Source organism: Gavia stellata, unplaced genomic scaffold (genome assembly GCF_030936135.1).
Source record: "Gavia stellata isolate bGavSte3 unplaced genomic scaffold, bGavSte3.hap2 HAP2_SCAFFOLD_51, whole genome shotgun sequence".
Lineage (NCBI taxonomy): Eukaryota > Metazoa > Chordata > Aves > Gaviiformes > Gaviidae > Gavia > Gavia stellata.
Genome location: NW_026776971.1, coordinates 765,379 through 776,707, shown reverse-complemented (window position 1 = coordinate 776,707; position 11,329 = coordinate 765,379).

Sequence of the window (11,329 nt, the reverse complement as noted above, 5' to 3'; positions counted from 1 at the left end):
CCAGCCTCGTACCCAATGGTCCAGCACACATATGTTACTGGCCGCCAAAATAGCAAATATTCCCTATTGACTGGATTACTCCTGTAACACTACAGCACTGGCTGTAACCCCAAGGTGCTACAGAGCAGACTTTGGCTTCACCGAGTTATTTCCCACCCTTCAGTCAGGGGGCAAGGCTGCACAACCTGTTAGGAGCAAGCTGCACCCTCCTGGAGTAGTCTAGCCTTTGGATTTTCCCTCAACGTAGGCAGGAATTGCTTCTCAGGAAATCACCTATGGATTTAGAAGGCAAGGAAAGGATAGTTAGGGTGAGTTGGCTGTGCAGTCGCTTCGAGCTAGGCCATTTGTTGCGTTTTGCATCACAAGCCTTCACGGTATTTTATAGACAGAGCAAGAATAAATCGTCTTGTGCCTCATTTACAGACTGGGCCACAAAAAGATTTAAGGCCAAAACATCTGAAAGCCCACGTGCGAGACGAGGGGGGCAAGACCAGCAGCCCAGCAGCGGCGAGGCAGGCAGCCTCCATCCCCCTCCACATTTAACCCGCAGCCCTGGTGCAGTCACATCTGCATCCCATGGGGAAAAGCAAGCAAGCGAGCACGCAGCACTGATCATGAAAAGAGCCACACGTCACCTGGACACAGCCCGTGTGCCAACAGAGCCTAAAAATCAACTCACACACGCCCCATAGAGGTGCCAGCACTGCCCTCAAAAGGGACTATCTGCTCCTCTCCTGCTCACTGGGTGATAACTCGCACCCCAGTCCAACCGGCTCACCTGCTCGGCTGCCACCTCGCGCCTCCCAGTCTGCCTGTGGCGGGGCGCTCGGCACAGGTGACACCGATGCACAAACCGGCACAGCCAACCTTGTCATTTCTCAGGGAAGCGCTGTAATAAGTACACCCCGACAAGCACAGCCCAACAGACACAGCTCTACACTCTTCGCTGAAGCCAGGCTCCCCCTCACTCCCTCACTGAGGAGCTCCAGATGGGCTCTGAGCTCCATCACGGGGCACACTGCTGGTCCACTCAAACGGATGCATTTCACCCCAGTGCCTCTGCCCAGCACTCTTGTGCAGGGGCTGACACAGGGCTAAAGGGAGCTCAGGGCTTGCAGAGTTCTCCTCAAATCCCTCATGCCCATTTCAAGGCCAGAGATGCTTCTGCGACTAGGAAAACAGAACCGGCTGTTTCCATCATGGTGGAAAACTCAAGTTGCCTACGATGGCAAACAAGAGCACTTCCAAAGCAGATATCTGGAGGTTAATTCCTGCTTCACAGTCAGCATCACTGGTATTTCATTAAGAAGCCATCCAGGACACTTCAAACTCTGAGCCTTGGGCAAATGCCACAGGACTGCAAAGTGTGAAATCATTATCTAAAAGAACAGGTCACCTGTTCCTCTTCCCCACACTTCCTCTCCAACAAAAAGGCTCCTGCCTAAACAACTAGACCTGAGAAGTCCCACAGCCGTTAACGCACTTCACCTGGGGGCACGTGCATTCTGCTCCTGGGGAACAGCAAGCCTTCAGGCAGGGCTCACCCAGTGCCACAGGACAGGCACGTAGCGCAACGTCTGCTTCTCAGCGTACAGTCTCTTCCAAGGACTGAGCGACAAAATACAAATGCACGCAATAAAGTGTCACCCCTGGTATGCAGCACATCACCCTCCGGTGCCTTCAGCATGAGCACAACCTGGGCTCATCCTCCTCCCACCATGCGTCAACTCATTTTTGCCTTATGTTCCCTACACTGCCACAGAGATGAGCCGGTCATTAACTGACAGAGGGAAACGCAGGGCTCCGAGGTCAGGTAACCGGGGCAAGATGTGACCTGCAGTTCTTCCCAGCCACTGCTTTCCTTCCATCCGCCTCACAGCAGCAGAGGCCAGCTTATTCACCCCCACTCTACCAGGTGGACATTGGGATATGGATCCCATAGCCTGGCTATTTCATTGTACTTTCTCATCTAGATGAAGACCATCGAGATCTTACAGATGTTGCACAAAGTTTAGGCGGGTTTTTTTTCCTAGACAGGTTCAATCCAAAGTAAAGCAGAACTCACAGTAAAGAGAAGCCTGGGACAGGGGAGCTCAAACATGCCGGACAGGGAGAAACATATGCTGACATTTTTTTATGCGCATGCCTTGACTCCAAAGCCTTTTTCTCCTTGGCTCCTCTTCCCACATCCCAACTCTCATACATTAACTCCCTTATTTCAACTCCCAGCAAATCTCCATCCGCTCTTGCCAGACCCTGGGCTGGACAGACCCAAGCCCATCACCTGGAGGGCAACTACACCAGCACACACAGCAACACGGTTTATCACTGTGGAAATTCCAAATGACAGCCCTGAAGAGGTCACCACTTGGGAAGACCACACCAAGACACTCTGCAGGAGCTAATTTCAGCCACCCAGGCTACAGAAGCACAGCACCCAGAGGGCCCCAGCTCTATCCCTGCGCTCAGCCAGGCTCTTCAGCCTCCCTGCAGCACCCATCACTACAGGGAGAGCCTGGGTAACCCTTGCAAAACCTGCTCCCAGCCCCGAGGGAGGTCAACTCCCTTTGCCAGGGCCTTAAACACCCAGACGAAATCCTGGCAGGCAGCACAGAATAGCTGATGCAGCCCCATGAAAGGGGAGCCACGGAGACCCTGGTGAGCAAGCTGAAGGGGACCGCTGCTCTCTGCAAAAAGCAGCTTTCTTGGATTCTCTCGGCTTTTGCACACAAAGCCCTCAGTGCACTCCGGCGTTTTGCAAAACACACACGTTCTGCCAAAGCTGCTTCATTTCTGATGGCACAGAAGGTGAACACTGCAGATTATTACTTTTTTGAGCTAACGGGGACTTTGAGGGGTAGGAATACACTGCATTCCCAGAGAGCACAGTGGGGAGGTGTCGCTGCAGGTGTACGCTACCAGCCAGAGTGCTGGCAGCTGAGCAGGGGGAGGCCACAGCCAGCTTGTCCAGTAGCTTCTTCACCATAACCATGGATCTTGATGGATACAGACACCAGGCAGCCCTGCCCAGCTGCCATTTTTAAACAGCAACAGACCTGAAATTAAAATCAACATGGGTGTACGTACTTTGCAAACCTACACACACGGTTCAGGATGCCCTGCAGGATGTAGAAGACTGCAGCCACCGCTTTCTGACCCAGTCCTGGGCTTCACCATGCTTGCAGGTGGAAAGTCATAAGACAGACCATCCCTCTCACAGAGCTTGCTGCCAGATGCACAGGTGTAGCTGAGACAGGGAAGACCATGTCTTTTCCAGGCTTCTTCCTCAGGACAGGGCTTATCAGTTCCAAGAACACTTGCAAGCTAGCCACAAAATGAAGCATCAGCCATCTTCCCCAGGGGAGACCCACGCTTTCAAAAAGAGAGCCCAGAAGCTGAAATTCACACCACCACGGTAGCTCAGGACCATAAACTCAGAGGAGCTACAGGGTTTACATCGCTGCTCCTTCTCCATTCCTGGGGCTGTACATACAACCCCACAGGGACCAACAAGCCCCTCTCCCCTTGCCAACACCCTCTCTGCCCCATGAGCTCGCCTCTGTTTTCCTTCACAATATCCAACTCTCACCATTAGGTTCAGCTTGGAGCCACCATTCTCAATTCATACGTGGCTCTCAGTTGGCTGCCTGCGTTTCTGGCTCAAAGGACACGTTTCAAGCAGCACAGACTGCAGCTAGTCCCAAGGAAACAGAGAGGGGAGGATCACACTTGCACACAGCCCAGCGCAGAAGCAAGCCACCCACCTCAGCACTTCAGACAAGCCACCCTTCTCCACCCTAGCAGGGTCTGACCAAAGCAGGCTCTTGGCCCTGGTCTCCTTAGAGGCACAGGTAACAGTTAAGCCATGCAGGGAGCTGCTCAACAGGGCTCCAAATCCTTCCCCCCATCCCCTGAGAAGCGTTGTTTACATAGCTCTTACCCTCCTGCAGAAACAAATGAGCATACAGCCAAGGGCAACAGGCAGCCATGTTGCATTAGTAACCTCTCCTTTGCTGCAGTGCTAGAGGGACACAGAGCACTATCAGCCAGCATCCCCAAAAGCCCTGCTGCAGGCTCTGAGATGAGACCTGACAGCACAGGCACTGTCTAGCTTCTGAACACCAACACCAGAGCCCCTGGCGGGGGTTGAAACAGGCACATCAGAAACATAGCTTTCCTGTCACCAGTGCTGCACTCACCAGACCAAACCCACAGAATAACTGGACATGTCTGGCGTCTTGCAGAGGACAGAGCCACAGCAAAGGCTACGACCAGAGCTGCAATGAGGATCCAGGGAGAGCAGGGAAGTGCTGGTGCAGACAGCTTACACCACCACAGGGATGCAGATGGGAGCATCCACTACCCCCACTTCAACCCATAAAGGAAAAACTCCAGCACTCGGTTAAAGAAAGGAATACAACTGCAACACTCATTCATTTTAGATGCTATCAAAACTTTTCCTCCTGAATAACTGCAGTGAGATCACTTACCTAACCGCAACCTCATGAAGTGCCAATCATGAAGTCCCAAATAGGCAGCCCATAATCCTCTTTGTCCAAGCAGCATTCATACTTGTTTTCTTCTGAAAAAAGAAGGACAATAAAGTTGGCCCCTTTCAGCCATGTTTCCCCCGGCCTTCCTCTGAGCAATGCAATCCCACATTGCAGGGGAGAACATTGATCCTTCTGGTAGCACAGACCTCAAGGCACAGCCCTGGGTTTCCTTTCTCCCTTTTTATTCCCATGCTGGGAATCCGTTTTGTTTCCTCACTTTTTGGTTAGTTTACGTCTCACTTCCAAACCCTGAACTGCTTCTCTACTCCTGCTCTGAATCAAGACAAGATTTCAAATGCCTACATTTTGGAGACCCTGACATTAGCCGTACAGCCATGAAACCCACAAAGAGTAAATGGTTTTTTCCCCACTGCTTTTTAAAACAAAGTCCTTGGCCCCAACAAGTGTAACGCTTCCTAGGTTTTCCTTTTCCTTAATACTATGAAACCATTTAATCCAGCCAGCTCTCCTTCTGTAAATGCAGAAGAAAATTTACAAGCCTCAAGAAGGTAATCCCATTTCAAGGGGAATGTCTGACATAGAGGTTAGCAGGGCAGTAACTGAGGCTGGGATTGCCTGGAGACAATGCACAAGAAAATGGGTAGGCTCTGGATGAAGTTCAGGCAGCAAGGTACTGCCACAGTGTTACAGAACATCTCAAAACACAAGGTCACAAACAAGTGAAAAAGAATGGAAAGAATGGAAAGAAGATACTTCATAACAAATGCACCTGGCACTTAGACATATTAAAGATAAAAACTGTCTCCACTAACTCTCCACTAACTAGCAATAACGATTAACGCAAGGACGAATCTTAGAAAAATAGAATGGACTGCCAAAATAGTGCCCTAAAGTTAACCTGCCTCATTATAATCTCATTGTAATGTGAAAACCACACCTCCTAGCTAGAAAACACCCCCAACCCAAATAAGCCCCCTACTCTCAGCATGCGTATTGAATTAAAAGAGAACTGTATCTTTAAGATGAAGTAAGAAAGGTACTAACCAATAGTTAATTTAGGGGTAGCACCAGTAGGCGTAACTAACTTTGTTAACTGTTTTAAATACCTGCCATGGTTTTAAGCCGCTGTGCATGTTAGGCACTGCAATAAACCAAGGTCGGCTTTCTAAACTATCATTTGGTTTGGAGAGTTTTCTTCGCTACGATTTTCCAGCATGCACCGGAGTATTTTCGGGGAGGCCCTCCGATTCCCTGGTCGGGTGAGTTTCTGCGACAGCTCTCTGGGAGACTAACGACATCATTGGTATTGGCATTAGTATTGGGATTGGTATTGATATTGGATTGGTATTGATATTGGTTGCCTGCAAGGAAGTCATATCTGAATTAAGTACGCGTTGTTGAGCTATTGGTATTGGCAGTGCACGACTGTGTAATCCGTACACTACTACGGGGACGCCCGGAGTCTGGATTTTGGTTTGGCTTGGGCACACGTACGTGGTAATTTTATACAGTGGGAGATGGACAGTCTACTGAAGGGGGAATTCTTAAGCGCTCTCCTCTAGGGTGTATACTAAACCACTGGAGCAAGTTGGGGGGTGATCCCTTGCTCGGAAAATGCTGGTAGAATATTGCAGTCATTGGTGGCCCTTGTATACTCTGGATGATCAGGAGAAATGGCCTAAGAATGGAAGTATAAGCTACAATACTGTGGTGCAATTAATGCTGTTCTGTAGATGCGAAGGAAAATGGCATGAGATACCATATGTGAATTCGTTCTTTGTGTTGCGGGATAATTATGATATACATAGGGAGCGTGGCTTGATGGAAGGTGAAAGTGCTGTATTGGCGCTAGAGGCAGAAAATAAGAAAACACCTAAGCGTTGTTGTTCAGCATGTAGCATTGGCAGGCGATGCAAGAAATATAAAGAGAAATGGGAAGAAGAGCAACAGGAGGAGGAATTTGAGATAAGGATAGCAATTGGGAGAGGTAATGGGCAAAGCATGGACTGGACAATGTTAGAGAGTGGGATGAATGTGGATTTCTGTTGTTGTAATTGTGGGTTTGATTTTGGCGTGGGGAATTCTTTTTGTTGCTGCGAGTGAAGTTTGTAAAGATTGTGTGATGAATGTGGATTTTAATGATAATTCTTAAATACGTGATAACAGATTTAAGAAGGGGAGAAGATTTCCCTGTAAAGCACAAAGGGCCGGAATATCCTTGGAGAAAGATCAGTGTGCTTTCTGTAAGCAGAAAGGACACTGGAAAAGGGAGCGTCCACAGTTAAGAGGACAAGGCCTGGAGGAAATGCCAAGTCAGGCTGTTAACATGACGACATTAGAGTCAGACTGAGGGAGACCGGGGGAAGATTCAGAAACCCTCCCCAACCGAACCCCTGGTTATAGTAAAGTTGAGGAATGAAAAAGTAAAATTTTTAGTAGCTATGGGGGCCACTTACTCAGTATTGAATACAGGCAAGGCTAATTTGAGTAATCAAAGCACATCAATTATTGGTGCCACAGGGCGGAAAGAAAATAGGCCATTTTTCCGGCCTTTGAAGTTTGGAATTGGCAAAAGGGTGTTAACCCATCAATTTCTTTATATTCCTAATTGCCCTGTGCCGCTATTAGGACGAGACATATTAAGTAAATTGAATGCACAAATTACTTTTTCAAAAGGAAAAATCCAAATCCATATTCCTGAAAATAAAGCTTTGGACCCTCAACTTTTTATGTTACAGAAGGAAGCTGAGTTACAGGAAATACCAGAAGAAGCTGAAAATGCTGTAACCCCTCTAGTATGGCCTTCAGGAACACCAGGACGATCCCGAGCGGCAGAACCAGTAATCGTTCAGTTGAAACCAGGCACCAGACCGGTAAGACAAAAACAGTATCCAATTAAATTAGAAGCAAGAAAAGGCTTAGAACCATTAATAGAACAATTTGTAACTTTTGGATTACTAACAGAATGTCAGTCAGAATACAACACCCCTGCCGTTAGCATCTGAGAGTCAGGAACCGTTCGCTTTTGAGTAGGAAAGCCCTAAGACTGGTAGAAAAACTCACTTGTGCTGGACAGCATTACCACAAGGATTTAAGAATAGTCCTACGATCCTTGGAAATCAATTAGCCAAAGAATTAGAAGACTGGCAAAAGATGCATAAAAAGATCACCTTACTGCAATATGGAGATGACACACTGCTAGCAGCAAGTAACAAGGAAGATTCCATACAAATTACCATAGATCTCCTAAACTTTTTAGGTTGGCAGGGTACAAAGTATCCCGGAAAAAGGCACAGATCGCCCAACAGGAGGTAATATATTTGGGGTACACAATTTCCCAGGGCCAGCGTAGTCTTGGAATTGAAAGAAAAGAGGCCGTTTGCCAGATGCCCGAACCTACATCGAAACAAGAGCTCAGAGCATTTCCCGGAATGGACGCATGGTGTCGCCTGTGGATAATAAATTTTGGACTCACTGCCAAACCCCTATAGGAAGCTGTACGAGGGGAGGAAATCTCCTTGTCTGGACTCAGGAGTGCAGAGAAGCATTCACAAAATTGAAACAGGCCTTAATGAATGCTCCAGCCCTAGGCCTTCCGAATTTGGAAAAACCATTTGAATTATCTGTGCATGAAAGACTGCATATTGCCTCAGGGGTATTGGCCCAGAAGCTGGGATCATGGAGAAGACCCGTGGGAGATTTTTCAAAACAACTAGACAATGTTAGCAAAGGATGGCCAGCATGTCTCCGAGCAGCGGCGGCTACAGTATTACTGATCCAAGAGGCCTGAAAATTGACGCTCGGGCAAAAATTAACTGTATTGGTACCCCATGCAGTTACAGCAGTGCTGGAACAAAAAGGAGGACACTGGTTGTCAGCAGTGCTGGAACAAAAAGGAGGACACTGGTTGTCACCAAGCCGGATGCTGAAATATCAAGCCGTTCTTCTGGAACAAGACGATGTGGAGCTGAAAGTAACCACGATCCTGAATCCATCGACCTTCCTAACTACTGATGCTGGTGGAGAAGAATTAGCACACGACTGTCTGCAAACGGTAGAACAGACGTAGTCCAGCAGACCAGACCTGAAAGACCTACCAATAGAAAATGCGGACTGGGACCCGTTCGTAGATGGTAGCAGCTTTATGCAGAATGGAACACGAAAATCAGGTTATGCAGTAATAAGTGGTAAGGAAGTCATTGAGGCCAAAGCTCTGCCATCTAACACTTCAGCCCAGAAAGCAGAACTCATAGCCTTACTGAGAGCATTAGAACTGTCAAAAGGTAAAACTGTTAATATATGGACAGATTCAAAATTTGCCTTCGGAGCGGTCCACGCTCACGGAGCCATTTGGAAAGAAAGGGGACTTCTAACATCGCAGGGATCCCCAGTCAAATACAGGCCAAGGATCCAACAACTATTACAAGCAATTCATCTACCCCGATTAGTGGCAATTATGCATTGCAAGGCACATCAAACTGGAAATAGCCCAACGCATGTAGGGGACCGCAAGGCAGACAGAGCTGCGAGAGAAGCAGCTGAAGGTCAAATATTGCTAGTTTGGCCAGAAAAGGTTCAGAGGTTGGGACCTAAGAGTCCGCAATATACACCAGAAGACAATCAATTGGCTAACCTACTGAAAGCAAACAAAAATCAAGAAGGATGGTGGGTGACTCCTTCGCACCAAGTAATAGTTACACAAGAAATCGTGCGTGAAATAGCCAATAGACAACACCAAGAAACTCACTGGGGAATAGAAACCATGGTGGAAGCACTAAAAACACAAGTGCTAAGTGTTCGAATGACTGGAATAATTAAGAGCATAGTGAAGAAATGTGAGTTATGCCTGAAGAATAATCCTCACCTACCCTGAAGACCTTTACCAAGGGTGACAAAGCGAGGAAACAGTCCAGGAGACTATTGGCAAATAGATTTTTCCGAATTACCGCGGCAAAATGGGTACCGGTATCTTTTAGTAATGTTAGACACTTTCTCAGGTTGGCCAGAAGCTTTCCCTTGTCGCACCAACAAGGCAAAAGAAGTAGCAAAAGTGCTACTGAAGGAAAGAATACCAAGATTTCGGGTACCCATAGGACTATCTTCAGATAGGGGCCCACACTTCATAGCAGAAGCTGTTCAAAGTTTGACTAAAGCATTAGGGGTAAAATGGGCTCTCCATACCCCATGGAGACCTCAAGCAAGTGGAAAAGTAGAAAGAATGAATCAAAACCTAAAAAGACAGAGAAGTAATATTTGCCAGGAGGCTCAGATGAAATGGCTGGATGCTTTCCCCTTAGCTTTGCTACGGATACGCATCCAGCCTAGAACCAAAGAAAAGGTTAGTCCTTTTGAGACCACATACGGTAAACCTTATCAGATGACTGAAACAGGAGTTAATCCTGAAATTGCAGGAAGACATTACCTAAAAGAATATGTTATCTCTCTGGGAAAGGTTCTGTCCTCTCTCCACAGGTACATCACTGTGAGCGCGCCACTATCTTTGGACGTGCCTGTGCATCACTACCAACCAGGGGACGGGGTGTATCTGAGGACATGGTCAGACGAGCCGTTGAAAGAGAAGTGGAAAGGACCTCTTCAAGTTTTACTCACCACCCATACTGCTGTCAAGTTTGAGGGAGTCGCTCCGTGGACACAGCACAGCAGGATCAAGCCAGTCGCGTCACCACAGTAGTCTGTCAAACAAGAGAGATCTTTACGTTTACAATTAACGCAGGAATCATGAAGTTCTGGATTATATCTCTTGCAGTGATGTCAGGAAGTGCGGAAGTCAATACAGATGGAGAGGTCAATACAGATTTGGATGAAAACCTAATGCTAACTTTGATACAAGGGTTTGGTAAAATGCATAATCTTACCAGTGTTACAGCATGCATCCCAATCCCTCACTTGGCCAGTCAGCCCATCCCATGGGGCACTATACCGGTAAATTTATCTTTACTAGAGGAATATGACAACATCACAGGAGCCTTTAAGCAGGCCAGTGTCTCTTATTATTTAGACAAAGACAAGAAATGTAGACAGAGAGGAAGCGATGTATTACAAGATGCTACTTTTTGGAGATGAGGGGACAACAGAGCAGTATTTGGGAGAGGCTCGGAAAAACAACGTCCCAAGGGATCACACCCCTTAGATGGCCATTTTCTGCAAATAGCATTGGCAGCCTCTGGCGGACAGGCCGCAGGATTACTGAAACTCTGTGTCACTAATAACACAGTACCTAACGTAACCTCTGCTCCAGAATGTACTAACCTTAGAACAGAACTCAAAATTTGGACTAGACCTTTGGAAGGACATTGGAAACATAAAGGGAATGTGGACTGGGGCTTTAATTGGGGAACGAAGGCTACTTATGTTAGCCGAACCAATTGGATGTGCCCCAATGTTCTAAATTATAGTGAAATATCAATCCTAAATTCTACCTTGACAAAGATAGAACGTTGTAAAAAACAAATTTTTTCAACTAATGATTGTAAACAAGATGTTCCAACCCCAGGCTACACGACCTGGGTCACATCAGATGGCTATTGGACTACCTGACTACGACTTAGTACAATAACTAGACAAGTAATTTTAGGATTACTGACCTTATGTCCTATATGGAAAAAGAATCCAATCAAAGCTCAATATTGGGGATGAATTAAAAGAGATACCGAGACAGAAAAGGACCCCGATACTTGGTCGGAGCCTTCTGCAGCAGTACAATTTGAGTGGGCACTCCAAAGTTTCCCATTACCAGGGCTTTAGAAAATCGAATGTTAATAGAAAATCTGACTTGGCAGGTGGAAGCCTTAGCA